Source organism: Mesocricetus auratus, unplaced genomic scaffold (assembly GCF_017639785.1).
Source record: "Mesocricetus auratus isolate SY011 unplaced genomic scaffold, BCM_Maur_2.0 Super-Scaffold_100013, whole genome shotgun sequence".
NCBI classification, from domain to species: Eukaryota; Metazoa; Chordata; class Mammalia; order Rodentia; family Cricetidae; genus Mesocricetus; species Mesocricetus auratus.
The window spans coordinates 72349361-72375138 of NW_024429196.1; the positions used below are offsets into that span (position 1 = coordinate 72349361).

General features: G+C 47.2%; 1 protein-coding gene across 4 annotated transcripts in view; it reads right to left on the reverse strand.

The window, feature by feature from the left end:
* Positions 1-22232, reverse strand: part of Diras2 (DIRAS family GTPase 2) — a 36137-nt gene extending 13905 nt beyond the window's left edge. Inside the window, exons 1-2 of one of the 4 annotated variants that reach the window (XM_040755977.1) lie at positions 19020-19451; positions 18464-18700 (exon numbers count right to left, since the gene is read on the reverse strand). The gene's annotated coding sequence lies outside the window, so the exon portion shown is untranslated. Of the gene's footprint in view, positions 1-18463; positions 18701-19019; positions 19452-22108 lie in introns of those variants that run through there. The other 3 variants (XM_013110677.3, XM_013110676.3, XM_013110674.3) reach the window with 3 other exon arrangements.
* Between the last annotated feature and the right edge of the window lie 3546 nt (positions 22233-25778).

Sequence of the window (25778 nt, forward strand, 5' to 3'; positions counted from 1 at the left end):
CTTGCACCCAAATTGAATAGCTCAGTACAACCTGTAACGGCCCCCCACTTCCACAGGCACCCATGCTTACACCCACATACCCACATACAAACATACACATACACATATCATTCTTTTAAAAGATGATGGCAAAGATGTAGAAAAACAAACACTTTCGTGATGATACTGGGACTAAAATACGGCGCTGCCTCTGGAGAAAGCTCAGCAGAGAGCTACAATGGGAGCCAGTAACTCCACTTCCCAGAATGCAAGCTGCCAGCAGACTGCTGGCCCTCCAGTATCCACAGGCACCGTTATTCACAAAGGCTGAGAGGTGGGAGCCTTTCAAATCCCCCTGACAAATGAAGGGATAAGCAAGACGCAGCACACACACACAGGAGAAAGAGCCTCATTCAGCCTGGGAAGGGAAAGAAATTTCAACAGAGCACACCAACCTAGAGGATAGCCAGAGTAAAATAAGCTAGTTACAAAAAGATGAGATGGCTTAGTGGCTCAAGTCCAGGACACACTTTTTTAAAAAGTCAGCCTGGTGGTGGTGGTGGTGCACACTGAATTCCAGCACTTGAGAGGCAGAGCACGCGTGAGTTTGAGGCCAGCCTGGTCCACAGAGCAAGTTCCAGGACAGTCAGAGTTGTTCCGCAGAGAAACCTTGCCTTGAAAAGCAAAACTAAACAAACCAACAACAACAAAAATCCTTGTGTGATGGCCAACACTTAGAATCCCAGCCCTGGGGAAGTGAAGAGGGGGAGAGCCCTGGGGTTTGCCGACCAGCTGGCCTACCCTAATTGGAGAGCTCCAGGCTAGCGGAAGAGCCTGTGTCAAAACATGGGGAAGAAGATTTTGTCTTCAATACATGCATGCATACATGCACCTGCACACACACCAACATGAAAAACATACATAGATCTTGCGATCTCCTCTGTGGGGAAATGTAAGTTGTGTTCAAATGCACAGAGACAGGACACAGAATAGGGTTGCAGGGCTAACAGGAATTGTTGAATGAGGGCGGAATTTTGGCCCTGCAAGATGGAGTGCTCTAGAAGTGGATCTGTGTGGTAACAAACTGTATTAATGCCAAGCTGTGCACTTGAAATGGTTAATGCAGATTTTGTGTTGTGAAGGTTGTCCCACAACAAAAAATGAAAGACAATGTATGCAAAGTTTTCTTTCTAGTCCTTTAGCAAGAAATTTCAGTAAAAAATGTTGGTACTAGCCGAGCAGACACTCGTCTTCTGTCATCCTATTACACAGTATAAACAGCAAAGATCTAATCTGGTCTGACAGCCACTTCCCCAATCTGATTTCTCCAGAAGACCAACGAAAATACACGCCTGTCTCTGGCTCTAATTTGATATTGTTAATGATGGTGAGAAGCTGTGACCGTGGCCACGGCACTTACAGCTACGCTTTTAAACATTATGGCCACCAGCTACTGGGAACCCATCTGCGTTTGGATGCTTTTGATTCAGACAGCTCATCCACAATCCTGATATTGATCGCACATTAAAATGACAATCCTCCATCCTTGCTTTTATACATATATTATTTAAATAAATATCACCACTATTTATTTATTTATTCATTTATTTGCTGTGCATGTTAAGGAAGAGTGTCGTGGTTGCATGTGGGGATCAGAGGACAACTTTTGGGAGTCCTCTCCTTCACGCTGTGGGTTCTTGGGGTGGGGCTTAGGTCATCAGATTTGGTGGCATCTTGAGCCATCTTGCTCACGTCCATCTTTTTAGTTGTTTAAATGTATTTACCGGAAGGATGTGGTAGCTCACATCTGTAATCCCAGTATTCATGAGGTAAAGACAGGAGGGTCGGGGATTCAAAGCCAGTCTGGGTAGGTAATATGACTCTGTATCTATCAAAAAAGAAACAAATACAGTTACAAATCCCCTGCATGGCTCACACAAAGCGTCTGTGGGCCTGCATTGCTCACCTGCCTCTCTCAATCAGCTTTAACAGCATATTGCCCCCATGGGTCGTCAACTTTGTGAGCACTGGTAAGGGAGACTATGGAGTTGCAAATAACCCCTCCCAGGATCTTGTTAAAGCAAACACATCTGTAAAGGGCCAGCAAGTGGTTCAGCAGGTAAAGGCACTTGCTACCGTTCCTGAATACCCATGTGATGGAACGAGAAGTCACTCCAAGTGTCTGCTGGCCACCACACCTCACTATGGTTCACATGTGAATACACACATACTCATAAAACAACTAAGTAAGTCAAAATTCAATTTTAAAATCCCTAATGAAACGCAACAGGGGGAGAAAGAGAAATTAGTAAGGGGAAAGGACAAGTAGGAGTGGGGGGAGACAAGGGGGAAATGGAGGGTGAACAAGACAAGATGTATTATGTACATGAACAAATATATCACAATTATGCAGGGTTCATATATGCAAACACATTAAGTTCATCATTATGTGGAGCTAATATAAGCCAATATAAAAATGACTAAAATTCAAAAACTTAATAGTAAAAGGACAAAGTCACAAACCATTGGGGAAAATGTTTATTTTCTTTCTGTGGGAAAATATGTAAAATATCACCCCAACATATATACTAAATTACCGAGAACTTCTTCTCTGTGTCCTACAGGAAGAAACAAAGGGGGCACTCACCGAAGCCCAGGAGCAGCATTGTTAGAAGCCACCAGAAGGAGGGGTTTACAAAACACTGGGACCAAAGCACAAATGTTTACATGTGTCTCAGGATTATCTCCTCGGCACCCGCTAGAATGAGGCTCTTTCAATAATGCAGTGCTTTGGGACGTGTTTTCTCCTCTGAGATTATTTACATGCTTACATGCACCCCCTCCTCCTCTCTGCTACCCTTTCTCATCCTCCCCTTCTCATTCTCCTTCCCATTCCTCCTAGTATTCTTCCCCCTTCTTCTCCTCATATCCACCTGCCACTCTGTTCTTAAACACCAGGAGGTCTCAAGCCTGAGTAAGGTGCATGGGAAACACTCGGTATTTGTTGGTTATTTGCCAAGACAATCCACTGTGTGCTCTATGAGACACAGCTGCTCCTGGCAACACCGATTATGTCAGAGAGGAAGATGGACATTGGAGAAACTTGTTATGGAGTTTGCCTTCAACATGGAAGAAATAGCCATTTGGGCTATTTGCCTGGACTGTTTGACTGTGTGCTATATAAACTGGACATGCAGGTCCCACAGGAACGTGACTGCTGGAATTGAAAAAAAAATGGGATGGTCCTGCAGGGCTCCTGCTTCATGGAAGAGTCTGCCAGGCATTCTGCAGGACATAGAGAAAAATGACTGACAAACTGTCAATACAGGTGAACAGTTTATACTTTCTTGCTTCATTGAGAAGTTCACCAGATAACTTGGCCTGTGGGCTGAAGCTGGATGCTCCAATATTACAGAAGAACATTGGGTGACTGTCCAGGCAACGAGATGTCTCTGTCAATTCTAGTTTATATAGTATCCTTCTGAGGTCATTGATGGAGTTGAAGACAGATGGTTATGGTTATGGTTTTCCTTTGTTATGGTAAAAGATAAATTACATATAAAACTTTTGAATCACTAAGATAGGATAGATGATAGAATATTTTCTTTAAATTTTGCCAAATGTTAATGGGCTAAATATTGTTAACTATAGTTCTTACTTGATAATTGTTTTGTTATATATAATTTTACTGTATTAAAGCTAAAACCCTTCTTTTTATTTAGACAGGAAAAAAGGAGATGATAGGGGATGTCCTTCTATATACATGTTTCTCTTATTGGTTGATGAATAAAACACTGATTGGTCAATAGCCAATAGAGGCAGGAAGATAGGCAGGACTAGGAGATAAGAAGAATTCTGGGAAAGGTAGGCAGAGAGAGCCCACAGGGAATACCATGGGGGAACCAGGAGGATAGGACACACCAGGCATTCTCTAGTAGGCTATGAGTTAATAATTAAAACAGAGCTAGCCAATAAGAAGCCCTAGCCATCGGCCAACCATTTTATAATTAATACAGTGTCTGTGTGTTTATTTAGGGATGAAAAGTGGGTGGTGGGCCTGGTGGGACAAGAAAACCTCTTCAACAGTGCTTAATAAAATCGGTGACCACTTCAAAGGAGCAAAATAAGAGCAAAGCTCTCTGAAGAACACGCCCTCCCAAGATGGAAGTCACACAGAAGCTGCACATCACCATGACAGGAGCAGGCTCTAGTGAATTCATTGCCCGTGCCACTAGTCAGCATCGTATCACTCGCCAGCATCGTACCCCTCGTCAGCATTGCGTCACCTGTTAGTGTGGCATCATCACCTGTCAGCATTATGTCATCGCCTGTCAGCATTACATCATCACCTATCAGTATTACATCATCACCTGTCAGCATTGCATCATCACCTGTCAGTATCGCATCACCAACTGTCAGCATTACATCATCACCTGTCAGCATTACATCATCACTGTCAGCATCGCGTCATCACCTGTCAGCATCGCGTCATCACCTGTCAGCATTGCATCATCACTGTCAGCATTGCATCATCACCTGTCAGCATTACATCATCACCTGTCAGCATTATGTCATCGCCTGTCAGCATTACATCATCACCTATCAGTATTACATCATCACCTGTCAGCATCGCGTCATCACCTGTCAGCATTGCATCATCACCTGTCAGTATCGCATCACCAACTGTCAGCATTACATCATCACCTGTCAGCATCGCATCATCACCTGTCAGCATTACATCATCACCTGTCAGCATCGCATCATCACTGTCAGCATCGCATCATCACCTGTCATCATTACATCATCACCTGTCATCATTACATCATCACCTGTCAGCATCACATCATCACCTGTCAGCATCGCATCATCACCTGTCAGTGTGGCAGTGAAGGAGCTGAATTTGAAAGTGGGTGGCAGTCACCAGACAGGAGGTCTTTAGGCTTTTGTGCTTAAGACCTGTGGAGCCAGCCGACTCTTATATGCCATGTGAAGATGAGGGCAACCACGGAAGCGCTAACATACAATGGCTCATGCTACAGCCAAACCCTTGGCACGGTGGTTACGGTGGCCTGAATGAAAATGGCCCCCATTAGGCTCACATACTTTGTGCTTAGGCCTCAGTTGATGAACTGTTCCAAAAGCATTAGGAGGTGTGGTCTTGTTGGAGGAGGTGTGTCAGTGGGAGTGGGCTTTGAGGTTTAAAAAGGTCACACCAGAAACCCCTCCCCTGTTCACTCTCTCTCTTCCTGCTGTCTCTGGATCTCTTCTCTCAGCTACTGCTCCTGTACAATGCCTGACTACTTCCCACCATGACGATAATGGAATAACCCTCTGAAACCATAAGCAAGTCCCTACGAGAATCATTTCTTTTGTTAGAGTTGCCTTGGTCATGGTGTCTCTTCAGTAACTAAGACAGGGGTGTGCACCTTTGACCCCAGTACTGGAGGAAGGAGGAGGAGGAGAAAGAGGAGGAGGAGGAGGATCAGAAGGTGAAGGTCATCCACAGGTACATGGAAAGCTCCAGGGCAGCCTGGATGACATGAGAATGTCTCAAAAAAAACAACAAAATTAAATTAAAAACCATTTATCTTCTTTAAAAAACAAACCATGGTGAGAAAAAAGTATTCTGGGAAGAGATACATGAATGTACATAGCAACCTTACAGGTGTCCCTCAACATCCATGGGTTCAGTGACCAACCTAAGATCAAAATGTTCAGGAAAAAAAAAAAGGATGTATTGGTTTACGGCCCTAGGAATCAAAGCCAGGACTTTGTGCTTGCCAAGTGAGCACTCTGCCAACTGAGCTAACCTCCCACCCCTCGTCAGGGACTATTCAACTGAGCTAACCTCCCACCCCTCGTCAGGTACTATTCAACTGAGCTAACCTCCCACCCCTCGTCAGGTACTATTCAAAATATTCACTTTATATCAGACTTTCATCTTTTCTCATTACACAGATCTATATTGTCTTAGGTATCACGAGGGCTCCAGAGACGGGTTAACATAGGGAGGGTATATAGAGGTTGTATGCTAACGTCATTCCATCCTATGTAAGAAATTTGAGCACTGGTAGAGAACATCCCAGAGCTTGCAGGAACAAAGAAGGAGGACGAGGAGAAGGAGGAGGGAATGGAGGAAGAGAAGGAGGAGGGAGGAAGGGAAGAAGAGAGAGAAATAAGAAAGAAAAGAAGGAAAGAAAGAAAAAGAAGGAAGGAAGAGAGGGAAGGAGGGAGAGAGAGAGAGAGAGAGAGAGAGAGAGAGAGAGAGAGAGAGAGAGAGAGAGAGAGAGAGAGAGAGAGAGAGAGAGAGAGAGAGAACCTCTCCCCTCTGGGCCAGTGAGATTGCTCAGATTCCAAGCACCTGAGTTCCATCCCTTGGGCCCACAAGGCAGAAGAGAACCAGTACCCCAAATGCTATCCCCTGTAATGCTCATGTGCAAGCACACACAATAAATAAATGAATAAATAAAATGTAATAAAATTAAAGTCTCCTATCTACACAATTAAAAACTTGAAATTCCAACTATTAGAAAACACTTCCAAGTGGAAGGTTTTCATCAGTGTGGATCCATTTGATTAATGCGTCCCATTCCATTTCAAGAACATGCAACATGCGGTGTGACAGAACAAGCAGGGTGTTTGAACAATGTTCCCAGAGAGGCGATGCGAAGGGGTGGGAGCTGTCCAGCACAGAGCAGCAGGTCAGACACAGGCAGGGACTGGCAGGCTCTGGATACAAGAGGGAACCTTCCAATGGATAAAGCATATAAGGTCAACAAAGTCAGACAGGAACAAACAGGCCCTATGGAGGCTTGAGGGAGTGGGCCAAAGGTCATGTTTTACTCTGAGCAGAATGGGAAGCCACCAGCTATTTTTACACAGGGAAGTCTCACAGTCCCACCTCTATCGGAATAAAAAACAAAAAAACAACAACAAAAACACTGTGAAGATCTAGCAGGTGGAGAGCAGGCCTAGAGGCGAGCCCAGTCATAAGATGCCAGCAATTCCAGTGCATTCTGAGAACAGTTCCGCCAGCATAGGGAAGGAAGGGAAGATGAGCTCTGCATTCCTAACCAGGAGGACTCACTCCCCTGTCCTGGTTCCTCATCCATCTCCACCACCGCAGAGGTGGCATGTCTTCACTGACTCAAACACCATCCCTATGCCAACATCAACAATCTCACAGCCTGTGGCCAGGACCTGCCCCTAGACTTCAGACACACAGGTCACTTCCCTGACGCCACCAAGAGCATCCCATCTGGGCAAAGCTGGGCTCCCCACACAGCCCCTGGGAACTCCCTGCAGCATCCTTGTCTCGGTTATTGTCAGCAGGATCCTGCTGGTTACCCGGGACAGTACTCCCACATTCCCCCAGGCCTCACACCAACTCCATTAGCAACACTTTGGAGCTAATCAGGAGATGCCATTCACAGGTCCCTCTCTACTGCCACCAAGCTCCTGTATCTAGTACCAAGCTTTCTGAAGCTGTCACCCAGCTGGCTAATTCCATGTGGTCCTTGGGCTCTTCCAATCCCTGTGGGCTCCAGAGCATCCACTTATGCTCAAGTCCCTCAATCGACCTGTGTCTTGGGTGTGCAAGCCAATAATTTGACTTCCCTTTGCGCGTGCCCACACATGCACACACACACACACACATCTGTTTTCTACCATTGTGCCCCTCACTTCTTCCCAGCCACACAAGTCTCCACTGCTCCTTGACACACCAAGCATGCTCCTGTCTCAGGACTTTCCTATTGGCTGGTCCCTCTGTCCAGACCACTCTTTCTCCAGTCTTCTCCGGGGCTCACATCCAGGTCTCCTACAGACTTGTGCTCAAGTATCAGTCTTTTCAATGAGAATGTCTCTGGCAAAGCTGCCTCAGCGTACGGCCCAGTCTCATCCCCTGAAGGATTGTGGCCTCCTCTTTCTCATCTCTGGAGCACACAGGCCTTCTCGGCTCCCTGCACGGCTTCCTTGTTTTGAAGCTTGTTTACACTTCTGCTTTATAAAAGCTACTCATGGGCTTTTTCTCTGCTCCAGTCACTGCTGCTGCTGGACCCCCAAGGGGTGAGAATTGCCAGCCCACAGGAAGTGTGTACAAACAGTCTGTTCAGGGCATGAACGAATCTACGCTGTGCTTCTAAGGAAGGAACTGAGAAGGATGGGCTAGCCAGCTGGCTGTGGGCGACAATCCCTAAGCACAGGGCTCCGCTCTCATGCCAGTCCCCGTGTTTCCTGCTTTGGCTCCTTTCATTAATCTGTGTTGTGTGACTGGGTGCCCCTCCCCGCTTTAAAACGTCTTCTTTAAACATTATTGTACGTCTGTGTGCATGTACCTTTGGAGGCCAGAAGAGGGCATTGCATTCCCCTGGAGCTGGAGTTACCAGCATTGTGAACTGCTCGGTGTGGGTGCCGGAACCCAAGTTGGGGTCATCTGTGAGAGCAATGAATGTGTTCATTGCACAGCCATCTGTCCAGTCCTGGGAGTGGATTCTCTATGGAGCCCTAAGTTACAGTAGCAGGGGACTATGTCATTACCACCACAGCAGGACAGTGGAGCTGGTGCTCCTGCGCCACCATGGCTCGCTGTTGAAAGACTGTCTAAACGTGTTTAAGGCCACACATTTTGCACAGGGTGGCAGTGTGAGCACTTCAGGTGATATAGAGACAACTACTGTCAGCAAGAGGAGGCCACAAAAAGGATACCCAAAGGGAGGCACAGTCAATATCATAGGACTACCCAAGGACAGTGGGCTGCCCTTGGAGAGATCCTTGGTATTCTGCAGAGGGACAAATCAGGCCTGAAGCAAGGGAGTGCAGACTAAAGCAGAGGAAACAGAAAACAGTAGGGCAGTAGCAGCAACTTCCGATGGGTGGGGGACATGTCAAGAGGTAAAGTTCATGCCACTCAGGCTTGAGGCACTGAGTCTGGAACCCACACAAGTATGCCGTAATGATGTTGTGTTGAATGCCTGTAATCCCAGCACCGGGGAGGTGGCGACAGGCAGACCCATGGAGCTCACTGGCCATCCAGCCTAACTGAATCAACAGGTTCCGGATTCAGTGAGAAGCCCTCTCCCATAAACAAGGTGCATGACTCCTGAGGAACGACACCTGAGCTTGACTTCTTACTGCCGTATGCATGTCCACCAGCGCATACATGAGCATGTATATACACCCATAGATACACCCATTCTCCCTACCCTGCATACACTCAGCAAGAGTATGAGGGTGACCCAAGCATCAGTGGCCTCGCTCGGAAGTGAGACTCTGCAGATGGCTGTTTCAGCTCAGGTTCAATTGAATGTAAGCATGCAGGGGGTATGGAGGAGGAAGACACAGCATCCTCGAGGACCAGAAAGATGAGGTATGTTTTAAATAAGGCAAGAGAGCTGAGGAGAAGTGTTATCCATTACCCAAGACACTAGTCGCGGAATCTTCAGTCATGTAATGCCATGCCCAGGCAAGGTAAGGACAGCAAACCCAGTAAGCCTGCAATCACTGAGCTTGGGGCTCTGGGTTCCAAAGCATTAAGAAAGGAAGCTTTTTCCACGCTCCCCATGACACTGCCAGGCAACGTTCAAGCCTGTATCACATGCATCTGAGAAAAGCAATGACAGTCTCAGTATCCTGTGATGGCTGGGCATCCTTTGATTCACCAAATACACTGTGGATGCTTCCCTGAAGAGCCATACCAAGAGACGAACAGCGGGCACCTACACTATGGTGTAGTGGCTGAGGTGACACTCTGGGGGAGAAACGCAGGTTACAGCTGCATCCTGGGGTAGCTCCCATTTCAGTACAGCCACACCAGAGATAAGAGTTTCTGCTGAGTCTAGCAAGGAAAGGCCAGATACTGAGGTCAAGCTGTGTTGGGCTCTGCGCCTCTTTGGGGGGAGGAATGAATTGATACGATGGCATTGCATGTCCTTAGCAGAGAATGACAGGGGAAACAAAGCATTACTCTACAGGGAATCCTTGTTCTGAGGTCTGACAAGTCTCTGGACCAGTGATTCTCAACCTGTATCCTATATATCATATATTTACATTATGATTCATAACAGTAGCAAAATTACAGTTACGATGTAGCAACGAATTAGTTTTATGGCTGGGGTCACCACAACATGAGGAATTGTATTAAAGGGTCACAGCATTAAGAAGGTTGAGAACCACTGCCCTAGACCCTTTTGGAAAGGTTACAAGGAAGATGTGCTTATGCGCATGTTTGTATAGTACATGTGCAGTCGGGTATGGTGTGAAAAGAAAAAGATTGTAACTATGTATCTGTGTGTGCATGTGTGTGTGCATGTGCGTGTGTGTGTGTGTGTGTGTGTGTGTGAGAGAGAGAGAGAGAGAGAGAGAGAGAGTCCCTATTTTATGACACTGTGTTCTTGCCTTCTGTCCAGATATCTCCTGATACACAAGGAGATGACTGTATTAGCCTTGGTGTTTTGAGGTGGCTCACTGGGAGTCTGGGCCAGCCTGGTCTACACAATGAGTTCCTCTCAAACAACTCAGGGTCAAGCAGGGTCAGCAGAATTCAGATCGTGAATCAGACCTGCTGACTGAAGTGCTGAAACCAGCGGCTCAGGATTTTTTGTTTGTCTGTCTGTCTATCTTTCTTTTGCAGTTCTGAGGATCAAGCCCAGAGCCTCCTGCATGTCACTCACTGACTGTATCACTGAACCACACTTCAGCTCCAAGTCTTAGAGATGAGAGCCCAGCAAATCCCTCTAGGGATTCCGATGATTCTAAGCTAGGAAAACTACCCAATTAAGAAGTCAGGATCAACTGAAATAGGTTGCAAATATCTATTCTTTGATGTTGCTCTTGGTATTTGGGCAGCAATGCAGAAAACGTATTGTCTTCGTTTGGGTTTTTATCTCTGTGTAGAGACACCATGTCCACACCAGCTCTTACAAGGAAAGCATTGCATTGGGTGCTTGCTGAAAGTTTCAGAAGTTCAGTCCGTTATCATCACGGTGGGGGCACGGTAGAGTGCAGGCAGATGGAGTGACAGAGGTGAGAGAGCTACATCCTGTAGGCAACAGGAAGTAAGCTGACACACTGGGTGGTATCCTGAGCATAGGAAACCTGAAAGCCCGCCCCCACAGTGATCCACTTCCTCCAACAAGGCCACACCCACTCCAACAAAGCCACACCCCCTAAGTGCCACTCCCTATGAGATTATGGAGATCAGTTACATTCAAACTACCACATGTTGAATCCGACTTAACAAATCTTCTCTTTTTAGTATCTCATGTTGGAAAAATCCTCCCTGTCCTCAGATTATTATGTGCTCCCTCCCATATTTACATTTGCATTTTGTTTAGACATTTGTTTCAACAACCCAATTCATTCCCCCCCTCAAAATTACTGCACATGCATGTGGAGGGATTCAGACCAATATTCCAAGGAATGGAAGAGCAGGGAGGAGACTCCCTAGACCCTTCCTATTCTTCCCAGCTGAACGCACCTGGGAAAGTCAAAACACCAAACAAAACGCTTGCTTGGTCATCACGATAATGTAGGTAATTTAGCAGCTTTTCAAATCTAGGTCACCCAGCCATTTCCACCCTCTGGTAATTCCACACTCCTGTTAGCTCGCAAGCGCTGACACAGACCTCACTAACATGGTCCTGTGGGGTTCATGTGGGGCATACGCATTCTCCTTCCATTCACTGGTTTTTAATTAAATTTTAAGTACACGTGGGGGGGTGCATTGCAAGTTCATATGTGCACAGTGGCACCTGTGTGCACACAGAAGACAGATAAGCATCACCCTCAGCAATGCCACCCACTCCTAAGACAGAAGGCCTCCCATTGGCCTGGCGCCCACCTATTAGAATGGCTGTTCAGTGAGTCCCAGGCATCCTCCGGTCTCTGTCCCCTCAGCACTGGGATAGCAAGCTCATACCACCACACTGCATTTTTAACTCACATTCTGGGGCTCAAACTCATTAATTATTTAAATTATATAAAAGTAGAAGTTATAAACACACACATGTATATAATTAATGTAGCATGTTGAGTGTTGATACCTGAATATGTTGTGTATCAGGCTACACAGACACTGTCTTCAGGGTGTGAACCCTGCAGGTCAAGTCTCCTTGCTTGCTGACACGCACAGTTCATTATTGTCAACTGAGGTTGTTGCTATGCCACGGCACACCAGAGCCCCTTGCTTCTATCAGTGAACAAGAACCCACTGGCCAGCCCCGCCCCATCTTCCTTCCTTCTGCTCTCGAGTATCTGGCAACCACCAGTGAAGTTCAAAGTGGTCCTAAGAGGGAGGCAAAGATCAAGACAAAGAAGCCAGATGCTTGACCAACTATTAAGCTGACATAGGTACCTCTATTTAAGTCTCAGGGAACCATCAGTGGTGAGTGGATGACCTACTGACCTCAGCTGTGTACACTTGGGGTGGGTGGGGCTAGCCAGTCACACACACACTAGGAAGGTGAATCCATGCTTACGAAGGTTCAGTCTTGATCTGGTCTGTCCTCAAGGATTGGATTTGAATGCCATAGAGAGCTGAGTATATTCTGCCTGACTTTGCCTTTAATGCAGAAGCATGGGTTCTGACCATATTCTTCCCTCAAGTCAACCCCAAACCCAAAAGTTTTGAAACTGTTACAATAAAATACCAGCTGAAGTCCCTGAGTTCAATCCCAGCATCAAACACACATACAAATACCTGGAAAGCTAAGGGTCATGGGTCAGAAGCTTCCTCCTTCCCAAAGAACCTCTCAAAGCTTTGATGCACATCAGAACCCCACTCCTCTGAAAACATTAAAGAAGGAAGGTGGCATGTGCTTTTATGAGTGAGTACAGGTGGGTAAGTGGGTACATGTTGTGTGAGTGAGGGAGGGAGGGAGGGAGGGATATGTGCAGATGTGCATTATGTGGAAATGTGGGTAGGATGTTGGGATACGGATGTGTGTGTGCAGGTATATGGGTGTGTGGATATGCAGGTATACGGGTGTGTGGATATGCAGGTATACGGATGTGTGGATATGCAGGTATATGAGTGTGTGGATGTGCAGGTATACGGGTGTGTGGATGTGCAGGTATACGGATGTGTGTGTGCAGGTATACGGGTGTGTGGATATGCAGGTATATGGGTGTGTGGATATGCAGGTATACGGGTGTGTGGATGTGCAGGTATACGGGTGTGTGGATGTGCAGGTATATGGGTGTGTGGATATGCAGGTATACGGGTGTGTGGATGTGCAGGTATACGGGTGTGTGGATATGCAGGTATGTGAGTGTGGATATGCAGGTATACGGGTGTGTGGATATGCAGGTATATGAGTGTGTGGATGTGCAGGTATACGGGTGTGTGGATGTGCAGGTATACGGATGTGTGTGTGCAGGTATACGGGTGTGTGGATATGCAGGTATATGGGTGTGTGGATATGCAGGTATACGGGTGTGTGGATGTGCAGGTATACGGGTGTGTGGATGTGCAGGTATATGGGTGTGTGGATATGCAGGTATACGGGTGTGTGGATGTGCAGGTATACGGGTGTGTGGATATGCAGGTATGTGAGTGTGGATATGCAGGTATACGGGTGTGTGGATGTGCAGGTATACGGGTGTGTGGATGTGCAGGTATACGGGTGTGTGGATGTGCAGGTATGTGGGTGTGTGGATATGCAGGTATACGAGTGTGTGGATATGCAGGTATACGGGTGTGTGGATATGCAGGTATACGGGTGTGTGGATATGCAGGTATACGGGTGTGTGGATGTGCAGGTATGTGGGTGTGTGGATATGCAGGTATACGAGTGTGTGGATATGCAGGTATACGGGTGTGTGGATATGCAGGTATACGGGTGTGTGGATGTGCAGGTATACGGGTGTGTGGATATGCAGGTATATGGGTGTGTGGATATGCAGGTATATGGGTGTGTGGATATGCAGGTATATGGGTATGTGAATGTGCAGCTATATGGGTGTGTGGTATGTGGATGTCAAGTGTGTAGATGTGTGGATATGTGGGTTTGTAGGTGTGTGAACTGGCTAATATATGGATGTGTATGTATGCGGAAGTGTGGGAATATGGGTATGTGGATATGTGGATGCCTGTGTGATGGGGGAAGTCTTCTGTACATATGTTTCTCTTATTGGTTGATGAATAAAACACTGTTGGCCAATAGGGAAGCAAGATAGGTAGGACTAGGAGACAAGGAGAACTCTGGGAAATGTAGTAAGAGTGAATCCACCATGAGATCCCGGGAGGAGAAGATGCATGATCTAGCATTCTCTGTAAGAAAAGACCATGTAGGAATACATGTATTAGTAGTTATGGGTTAATACTTAAGACAGAGTTAGCCTATAAAAAAAAGTCCTAGTCACCAGCCAACAGCTTATAATTAATATAGTGTCTCATGTGTTATTTGGGAGCTCTGAGGCAGCTACATAACTGGGCAGAAATCCCGCAGCACATGTGTTTGTGGGTGTTTAGATGTGTGGGTGTATGGGTGGTGTGGTGTGTGGATATGGACATATAGGTGTGTGGTATAATGGATGTGTGAGTACATGAGTGTGTGGGTATGTGGATATGTGGGTGTGTGTGGGTTTGTGTGTTTGATGTGTAGGCTTGTGAATGTGTGGAAATATAGGTGTCTGGGTTTATGGATGTGTGGGTTTATGTGTGTGTGGGTTTGTATGTGTGTGGGTGTGTGAGTGTGTGGGTGTGTGAGTGTGTGGGTGAGTGGTTGTGTGGGTGTGCACACAGCTCTAATAAAAAATTCTCGAGTTTTTCCATTTTTCTAAGAAAAATAATCCCTCTCCAGACATTAATTAGTTTAGTTTTTTTTTTGCCTGAAATTCTTTAACACAAAATGCTGCTCTCAAAGTTTCCATCATGAATTCTGAGGCAGAGGTCCCGGTGGCTTCAGCCGGTGCCTCTCCAGCCCTGACTGGCCTGCCGAACCACACTGAACAGGTCACTCACGACCATGTCAAACTACAGGCAGGTTGCAAGAGTCAAGTGTAGAGAGTTACATTTCACACAAGCCTTATCTAGTGACATAAAAACAAGTATATTTCAACACTGATCGTACTCATATTGGTGGCAAACGGCACCCAAAGACCAGAGACACAGTGTCAGAGACACAACAGGTCACTGCCTGCCCAGTGTTCATGAGCTTAACCATGACTTTGCTGGTACTTCTTCAGTAAAGGAACTTAAAAATGAAGATTAGCTGAAGCAAATCCAGGCCAGTACCTCCTGGGACAGAAGTTGGTGCCTGTCCTGGCTTCTGGGATAACAGACCTCTAGTCTCCAGAAAGATTGGAGGCAGACAGCTAATTCTCATAGAATCAGAGCAATTATGTGAGCTGCTCCTTTATATTTACTAGCATAGAAGTAAATGTGAGGGCTGGCCAGACAGCTCAGTCAGTTCAGGGCTGCTGTGCAAACAGGACCTGAGTTTGATGCCCAGTGCTCATAAAAAGCCAGAACATAGTGCACATTTGTAATCCCAATGCTGGAGAAGTGGAGGCGTGTGCAGCCTTGGCGCTAGGTAGCCAGCTAGTCTAATCAATCAGTGAGCTCCAGACTCAACAAGACACACTGTCCCAAAAAGTAAGAACTCCTGAAATGGCTCCCTAGCCTCCACATACACATACACTCACGTGCGTGTATACACACAGGCACACACTTGAACATGCACACACAAAGACGCTAGGATTTCTGCAAGGGAGGAAGAGCCAGGTCTTGTATCAGTATGACTCTTTATTTGTTTTTAATGATCTTAAATGGCAATGGACCCTGACATTTTAACTTTTATTATTATTTTATACTCTTATTACATTTTATTTCTTTATTTTGCATGCATGGGAGAATTGTGAGGGTGACTGTTTGGAGGTCAGAGGACAATATGCAAGAATCAGTTTCCTCCTTTCACCATGTGAACCCCAAGGTAGACCCAGGGTCAATAATAGGCTTGGTGGCAGGCACCCTTACTCCCTAAGCCATTTCATTGGCCTCTTTTAGCTTTTACTAGTCACTGTCCACACCGAGTGCCTGATCTTTATTGAGATGTCTTGTGGATCTAAGATTTAGCATGGGGAAAGGAGAAAAAAAGTATTGATGCTTTATACTGACTAAACCTGTAACTGATTAGTTTTGATACGTGAGAACCCAAATTTGGAAATATTAAAATTAATTTCGCCTGCTCCATTTATCTTCCGGTGTGACGAATGGTGCAATTTGAATTATGCAGGCAACACTCCCTTTCCATGTCTATTGGACAGCACTGATTTACGGGGCAGTCCTTGCAGCAAGGCATCTCTTTTCAGAACTTGCCAGAAACAACAGAAAAGAGAGAGGGGATATCAGTTCCCATCTCTTCTAAAACAGCTCACCAAGTCAAGGAAAAGGCACTTCTCTGACATGTAATTAAAAACTAAAGCATTATTTGAAAGCAATGGGATAGTATTATGTTCGTGCCTAACTATGTACGCAGGTGTTAATAAATTTAACTCTTGAAGAGCTCCAGTGCTGAAGTCAGTATATACTGGCTCAGTCAGTATAGCTCTAGTCAAGGAAAAAGAAAACCAGGGTTCATATCTGTGACACCCACATAAAAAAGCCAGGCACAGCAGTTCAGGTCTGTAATCCAGGAGACAGAGTCAGGAGGGTTCCTGGGGCTCACTACCAGCAACTTAATCAAATCAGTGAGCTCCAGAATCAGTAAGAGACTCTGCCTCAAAAAATAAGTAAGAGTGTCACTAAAGAAGACCTTCAAAAATCATCTCTGGTCACCATGCAAATTAACATACTTGTATGTGTGTGCACATGTACCTACAGGTTCTTGCCTACACTTGCACACACAAACATACACACACACACACACACACACACACACACACACGGGGGGGGGATATCAGCAATTTTGACAACATGGAAACCTTCATCTTCATTTTTTGATAGATCAGTCGTTTCCTGGAAAAAATCATTACCAAAAGCAATTAATGTTATAGAAATCAGCTTAGCCCTGAAAAGACATCTGCCATGGCCAATGTGCCCCTGCTCAGATGACCCGTGGGGAGGTTGGAGCTACCGTGAGATGGAGAGTGAACACTGGTTATCCTCACTGAAAAGTCAGTGCTGAGCACTTTGGATACTAGGGCAGTAGAGCCTTCACACCAGGGGTGACCAAAATTCTCTTTGTCGAATAGAAATTCTCTGGTGTGAAAACATTCATCTTGGATATGTGATGATTTCTATCTAAATCCACCAACTGATTTCAACATGCCAACCATCCCTTGGATGTTGAGAGTGAGCAATATATTTTTAACTGCAAGAGTTATCATTTCTTTCTTTGTAAAACAAAGCCCCATTATTTTTTCAAAGATTTTGGGTTCTTCTATCTGACGCCTGTCTTTTGTGACTAGGATAAGTCGTTTCTAGTGAAATATAGAATTACGTGCGCTAGTTGAGGATAGGACTCATATGTGAAGCTGGTAGCTGGATCCCCGTCTGCCCTTCTCGGGCTGAAATAGTTCTGTTGGCAAGGCTGGTTGCTAGCCAGCTGCTGGAGTCCCCACCCCGCCCAGCATGCCGTTCAAGCCGTGTGCCCCAAGCCTCGGGAGCATCCTCACTAGAGCTTCTGGAGGTTTCCGTATGAGCCCTGCACATGGGTTTACAAGGCAAGAAAACCGAGCGTAGATTCTGAGCCTGGCTACATTCAGGAGCTGGCCTGCCTCTCCCGGTTTCTTGCCTGTATTCTCCAGGGAGCAGCCACTAGCTCTAGATTCAGTGTCCTCGGTCAAACGGGCCTCTTTCCCTGTACCATCTTTTGCTTCTCAGATAAATTGGGGGTGGGACACATGGGGGTGTTGTGTCTTCTTGTGCCCCAGCTCAGGGGACTCTCAAATAAGAAGGGCTAGTGCAGATAAAACTGAACAGTTTGCAATTTCAGGCAACAAGAATAAAAAAGTATGATTCCCATACAGATTTGTTAAATTTATTCTAATTTTATCCTCCTCTTTTCTCTCCCGCCCACTCCACCTCCTCGAATCCAAATGCCAGTGGGAAAGAGCACATTTGGAATGATTTGAGATGTAAAATACTTCAGCTCTTTGTTGTTGCTTAAAAACATTCCTTTAAAACATTATTTTGTGGCTTTTTTTTAAAGCAAACAGATCATAAAACTTCTGCTAGGATAAACTAGCATATACGGGGGACGATTTTAAGGTAACAAGGACCAAAATGTGAAGTAAATCCCTAAGCAAGGCCGCCTGTGCACAAATTCCTCTACTCAAGTTAAATTATGTTCCACCTTTGAAAGTGTGGAACAATCGAGGCGCGGGGCGTCCAGTTCCAAAGTCCCCCTAGCCCCAAAGAATCTGGACTGGGACATGAAACTGCTGAACAGGATGGAGAAGTCCAGCCCGTGGGCAGCCAGCTATCATTGTCCTTTCATGGAGACCCATGTTCTTACATGTAGGACGAGATGTGGAGCCTTACCTAGGCTCCCAGCTTCCCACCGGGAGAAGAAAGGGAGCCCCGTGGATATCCCAAGCAGGTCCAGGAGACGCTTAGGCGGGGCTCTTCCAAGAGCATTAAAATCTAGAGGCTGGGGTCCAAGCATGAGGAATCCCCCAGCAGTCTCTTCTCAGCTCTGAAACCGTCTTTCTCTTGCTGTACCTCTTTCCGTGACTTTTCCTAAATTCATGGCATCGACTTCCGCATCCATGACAATACCTGCAATCAAAGGATTTTCCCAACCGCAACTCCTATTACGACCGGGTCCCTAATCTGTGTAAAACCTAGAGATTTTGCTCATTCAAAACAATGCTAGATGTTCAGTGTATCGTTCATCCAACTGAGCTATGGCTTCGTGCTCACCCTTCCCCTCCTCTCCTGGAGAGTGCGGGATGAGGCTGGTTGGTCCCCTTCTCCCAGTTCTGGGATGCATACTGATCTTCACCCCCCGGAGAGTAATCCGGATCACGGGACTTGCTAAAAGCACCGGGCACACGCGAGCTACATCCAGCTCCAGCTGAGAGCCTAGGTCGCTTACCTGGGGAGAGCCGGCTCAGCGCGGCAAGTCTCCAGGCGCAGCTCCGGGACCCGCTGCGCGCGGCGCGATGCAGAGGCTGCTGAGGCGGAGCGCGCGCTGCTCCCGGCTGATGACGCTGTCAGCTGCCCTGCGCCCCGCACCGCCCCTATGCACCTCCCAGAGTACTGCGCGCCCGTGCAATGCCCAAAGCCCTGCACCTCCAGTGCAACGTCCCGCGTCCTACTCTGCCCCCTCGCTGCCTCTTGCACCCACCCGGGCTCTGGACAACCTGCAACCACCAGCACCGCGCCACCGCCGTGCACCTCCAGTACACACGCCTGGCCCTGCGCAGTCCTCCCACGCGGTGCTCTCTTGCTCTGGCCTCCCGCCTCCGGCTCCTCCCTCCTCAAGCTCTGGCTTTGGAGAGGCACCCTTGCTGCGGCGGCCACTGGGGCTCCAATGGCGCCTGCTTTTCGCCAAGAGATTTCAGCTGCCCTCTACCGAAAGCTTCTGGAATAGATGGCAAGAGACTGGAATTTTCTGAAAATTCAATGACTCAAAATCATTTCGTTGAAAGGACACTGGATTCTTCTGTTTTAACCCTAGAATAGTTCATCACTACTTATCCACACACTAAGCCTTACTATTTCGCCAGGTAGTGTCTTAGTTTCTGTTCCCGAAGCTGGAATGAAAGCAACGTAAGGGAAAATGGGTTTGTTCTGCCTCGTACGTAGTTCACGGTAGGAAAGTCAGGGCAGCAAATGCCTGAAGCCACTGATCCCATCGCAGGACTCAGGGGTGGAAGATGGCTGCTGCCCAGATCCATTTGTGTAGTCCAGGGTCCCTTGCCCAGGGAATGGTATGGCCCACAGTCAGGCCATTGAACATCAGTTAAGTAATCAAGATAATCTCACCACCCACATGCCTGAGGCCCTTCTCCCAGGTGAGTCTAGCTCCTGTCAAGGTGACAGCACTAATCACATGTACTAATCATGTGACAAACTGCCACTTAGAAGTCCCAAGAAATGCCCTGCCAACCATTCTGCATGAATTAATGCACTCTAACAGAACACTGTTTTTTGTCCTTACTTTGTCCTCAGTGAGTGGTAAGAGGATTCCAAGATTGGGATTTTCTCCTCTAAATTTGGCTTAGTTTACAGAGACTATAAGCTACAAGACAGAAAGTCACTGTTGTGTTTAGTGAGTTTCTGAGGTCCTGTAATTTCAGATGACACCATCCCTTGAAGTTGGTTTCTAAAGTAACTCTCTACCCTGCTAGTAACAGGAAATGTGTTTTGTTTTGTTTTTTAATCTTACTTAAAGTGTGTTTTCATCATTTGCAGTTAAGAAAATGTCTTTCTGATCTTGAGGTTAGCCTGGTTCTGGCCTTGAAGCTATGGCCACTAGAATATGAAGACAGGAGACCACTTTTAACAAAGTCATTTGAGAGTTGTTTCCACAATTATTGCCCTGCTTCAGTTATGACTGTGAGTAGGCTGTCACATGTCCATGGTCCCTTCATTATGAAGGCTATGCGGGGCTGAGAAGAAGAGTGCTTGGCGAACACTCACCTGAGTGAGCCTGATCCTGTGCCAGAGTTGTAGAGTCAGAGGCCGGATGCCTGCCCAGCCATCCTGGACAAATATGTGGGTTCCAGGTCAATGGGAGACCTTATCAAACAAAAATAGTGCTTGACACCTGAGGTACCAAACAACGAGTGGCTGACCTCTGGCTTTTACATGCATTTGCACACGTGTGAACCCTCGTGTGCACGAAGGAAGGAAGGGCGGCTAGACCTTTGTGACACTGGAGAAAGTGACCCAGAGGAGGGAACCCGTATGCAGACAGGCTGATAATGAGTCTAAAATCTGAAAACAAAACAAAAACCCAAGCTAACGCATGAGGCTGCTGCTTGCCATGACAACCAAAATGTAGGTTATCAGGTTAAATGGGGAAATGAAACCTGAGACATAAGAGAGTGGAAAGACTGAAGAGGGAGAAACACGCCGGGCCAAAGCCTGTTCCTCTCCCAAAGCTGGAGCAGGGTCTCTCTGTAGGGCCTTGTGCTCAGCCATTGGATATCACCATTCCCTCTGAGAATGTGATGTAGGCAACCAGATGCCCTAGCTTAAGGACAAGCAATTGAAATGATGTTCCTGGCCTCTCTGTCGTTTGTCACGAGCCCCTTGTCCCAGAGGCTAGACTAAGCTTCCTGTCATCTGAGAATCAGAAATCCCAGCCCAGCACAACCGAGAGCCTTGGCTGTGAAGACTGCCCACCCAGCAAGTCTTCAGAGCATTCAAATAGCACAGAACCATGCACCATGCCCGAATCTACATGCCCATGAATGGAGCCTTCCTCTGTGCTCATATACCTCCAGGGACCTTACATGGGAAATCATTGTTAACAGTAGAAGACCCCGACTTGCCTGCAATGCTATGACCTGGGCTTTTTTCTTACCAGCAGGGATTTCATCCAATACCTAGGACCCCTCCTGTGACCTTATTTGAGCTCCTTAGCAAGCTTAGAGGTTTAACTTCAGAAGCCACTGTAAGCACTGTGATATACGACAACTATGAAGACAGTCCATAGTGGCTGTGCTTGAGCAGCCCGCGGCGGTGTTCTGGAGTGAGCCTCTCTCCTTTCCTAGGTACTTGTCTTCCTTTCCACTAACTCCTGTTGTTGAGTTTCTTAACAATGTTTATCAAGCAAACAAACCCCTAGCTCTGCTTCCTAATGGCTTGTCCTGAAATTCTTTCCTGCAAGGAAGTCAAGAATTGGGATTTACATCATAAAGGACCAGGGACCTGGCCACAGGAGTGCTCCCCGGAGGAGCAGAGCAGTGTCTCACCCTGTTGCTTCTGGCCCTGTCACCTCCCCTGATGTCCCTCTAAGGGTCTGTCCCATCTGCTTCTTGAGTGCTCTCCCTGGTCTGTCTGTATATTCCAAACATCAGGGTAAATACTTCTTAAAACAGAACTCCTTGAGTTCAAACAAGTCTAACACCATATCATCCCAGAGTTCACTTAAATAACATGACCCCACCTCAGAACTTCAACCTCTGAATCCCCTTTTAAATGAGTCACCTTTACCCCCAAAACTGCCCTTACCTGTGGGAGGAGAAGCTTCCAGCCAGACTTCTGAACACTAGCAAGAATCAGACTTACTGGAGAGGAGGGAACCTGCTAAATGCCGTGAACACAGAGTCTTTGATACTGGGGAGGAAGAAACAGTTCCCCTCTCTCAAAGGCACGTGTAAACTGGCATAGCTTGCCAATCCAGTGCCAATCGTTTTGAGAAAAGCCCGCCCTTCATGCTGCAGGGCTCTTGGATATACCTGAAATGGGGCTCCACACGTTCTCCCCACTTTTCTCTCAGAACCTGGGAGTGTGCAAGCTTACTCTTGGCCAATGCTCATGTTTACAGAAGGCATGGTTTCTCGCCGCGACCAAACATTCGTGGCTCAAGGGAAGGAGGACTCTGGGCAGGTGCAGACACCTCCAGGTATCTAGGCGGACGAAGGGCTCTACAGAGGCGTCTCTGTCCCACTATTGCCCTCTGCTGGTCATTTTTGTATTCTGTAGAAACTACACCTCTCCAAGCTGTGTAGCAGCCCTGTTTCTCCTCCAGTGTCTATCACAGGCATCAACTAATCCCAGGCAGGACCTGAGTCCACTGTGTGCTGGTAATGAGGCAGCAGGAAGTGATTCCAATGAGGGGGCATAACTGCTGAGGAAGACAGCCAAGGCTGCTGAGCAGGAACCTTGTGGGTAGGGAGAGTGCCTCTGATGGTGTTCTTTGGCAGTGTGTCTGCTTTTCACGACTTTCTCCTAAGCTATGCTTTTCAGGACCAGCAGGCTCAGGAAACGTGGGAAACTGTTAGAAACGCAATGCAGGGCTTCAGCTGAGGCTGCGTGCTCACCACATACACAAAGGTCCATCCCAACACTGCATAAACTGAGCATGGTGGTGCAGTGTCATCCCAGCACTGGAGAGGTGGAGGCAGGAGGATCAGAAGTTCAAGGTCATTTTTTTGTTAAATCCTGAGTTTGAAGTCAGCCCCATACTTCATGAGATCCTGGGAGTCAGAGGTAACAGGAAGGAAGGAGGGAGGGAGGAAGAGAAGAAGGGAGGGAGGGAGGGAGGGAGGGAGGGAAGGAGGGAGAGAGGAAGGGAGGGAGGGAGGGAGGGAGGGAGGGAGGGAGGGAGGGAGGGAGGGAGGGAGGGAGGGAGGGAGGCAAGCACATTCCAGCCTCACCCCAGGTACACTGACACAGAGGCTAGGTGCAGCGTTGTTATTTAGCAAACAATCCCAGAGCTCCTGACACACAGCAGAATTTTAAACACATTGCACAAAGATTTGTCTTTTCAGAACTGTATCTCTCTGCAGAGGAATGTTAGCGTATCTCCCCACAAATTGTTGCAAAGCACCATCTTGAGGGGATGTGCTCAGGGCAACTACACGCTCACACCCTGGTGATGTGTCTGGCATATTCTTGTAGCATTGCAGTAGTTGGCAACTGTCCCTGCAGTCCTTCCTGCTAAGGTTCCACCACATATGGATTGAGGTGTCTGCTTCTCAGAAAACATCTCAGCTCTTCAAAATCCTTCTGGAAGGGCCCAGGTGCCTCTGTATCCACATTTAAGACCCGGGCAGAGCCAAATCTCACAAGCTAAAGCCAGACCTCTGCATAGAAGAAAGTTCAGTGCACCGGGGTGAGGCATAAAGACTTCCACCAGATGGAGAGAAGAAAATAGTAGTTCTCTTTGAGTTTCATCCGCAGGTTCACCAGCTCCACAACATGACCTCTGGAACTGGGCTGGCCATCCAGAGCTGGCAAAGGAGCTACTTCTGCAAAAGTGGCTCTCTTCTTTGCTCTTGGGATATAATCTTGGGCAAATTACCTCTATTTGGCAAAGGACAATGCCCAGGAGAGGGGCAATCTCAGCTTCTTCTATGCACAAACACCCCAGGGCTGAGGGCAGCAAGCTCAGTCTTGAGTGGCAGATGTTGTGCCCGTGACAGCTGTCAAGGGTGATTTGTAGATGACACTAACTACAGATGAATGGCTTCTGAGGTGGGTCTCTCTGCTGAGAGTAAAAGGGGTTAGTCCTGACTCTGTGTTTCTAATTATCCCTTTGGGCTCATTCCAACCTCACTGGATGCTTTTAAGTCTAATGAGGGTTCTGGCTGTCTTTTCCTGATCCTCCTTGGATATTATGTATGTCCCATTAAGGAGGAGGCACCATGCTGGCGCTCTGTTCTTAATCTTCGCAGCTTACTCCCGCTCCATGAATGCTAAAGCTGGCATCTGTTCTCTGTAATCTGGGGGAGTTTCTTGTCCCCACCTCCCATAAGGCTGACCTAGCAGTTATCGAGGTCCACCTGAAATCCGGGCAGAAACATCAAGATCACATCCGTCTGTGATGGTCCATCGTGGCTGTCAAGTGGATGGGATTTGGAATCACCATGGAAACAAACCTCTGTGCTGTGCATATCTCTAGGGATTCTCTAGGTTAGGTTAACGAAGGTAGGAAACCTACCCTGAGTGTGGGCAGCATTGGGTCCTAAGCTGAATAAAAAAGGAGAAAGTGAGCTGTGCACCAGCGTTCACCTCTCCCTGCTTCCTCACTCTGGACAGACACAATGGGACCTGCTGGCTCACAGTCCTGTTACCTCGACTCCCTGGACATGTGGACTGCACTGGGGAAGTGTGAGCCAAAATAAACCCTCTCTCAGTTGCTTTTGCCAGAATTTTGTCACAGCAATAAGACAAGTAACATATATAGACACACACACACAGACTCAGATATAGGCACACATAAACAGACATGCATGTACACACAGGCACACACATGCACGTATGCATGCATGTGTACACACACACATGCATGCACACACACACATGCATGTACCTACAAAAACGCATAAAGGTGCTTCTCTGACTGTCTTGTGTAAGGCTGAGCTGCTTCCTGCTTTGAGTAGAACCGTGTTACTCTGGTTTTCTACCCCTGTGACATAATGCTCTAAAAAAAAAAAACAACAACTTAAAGGAGAAAAGATGTTTTCCTCTCACAACGGCAGAGTTTCAGTCCATCATGACTGCCAAGGCTGTGAAGAGCATCTCACTTCCTGTTAGACAAGAAGCAACAAGAGGGAATGCCTGCACTCTTCATGGCTCACCTCTTTCCCTGTTTTGTTTCATCTGATCCAAGGGGATTGTTCTAGCCACATTTTCGGGTTGGGGACAGTCCCCATGGAGCCACATCACAAACAGCAAGGTGTCTGCCAGTGCAGAGAGACTTGAGTCCCTGCTTCAAGGACTCACAGATGCACCCAGAGTTACTGATCTCCCAGGTGCTTCTGGGTCCATTCAAGTTGACCATCAACATTGCCCATCGTCCCACCCCAGAAGAGACAGAGAAGCAGCGACTCAGATGCCTTTATCGGGACATGGCGCTGTGGATTCGTTCAGCTGGCAGAAGTCACATAGACACGGGGTGGGCCTTTGCTTCAGACCCAGAGTGTTGCTTCCAGACACCTGCACTTAACTCACAAAAGGAAAGGGGTGATGCAGATGTCACAGACAGACAGACAAACTCAAATACCAGCAAGTATGACCCCTTCTTCAAGAGGGAGCTCCAAAGTCTAGACAAAACCTGGGAAAGCTGTGACGAGAACAGCAGCAATGAGGCACGAGCCGCCGTGTGCAGGAACCATGGTTACAGGAAGATGTGCTCATATTACAAAAAACGGCTCAGGCTGTATTGGGCGTTACG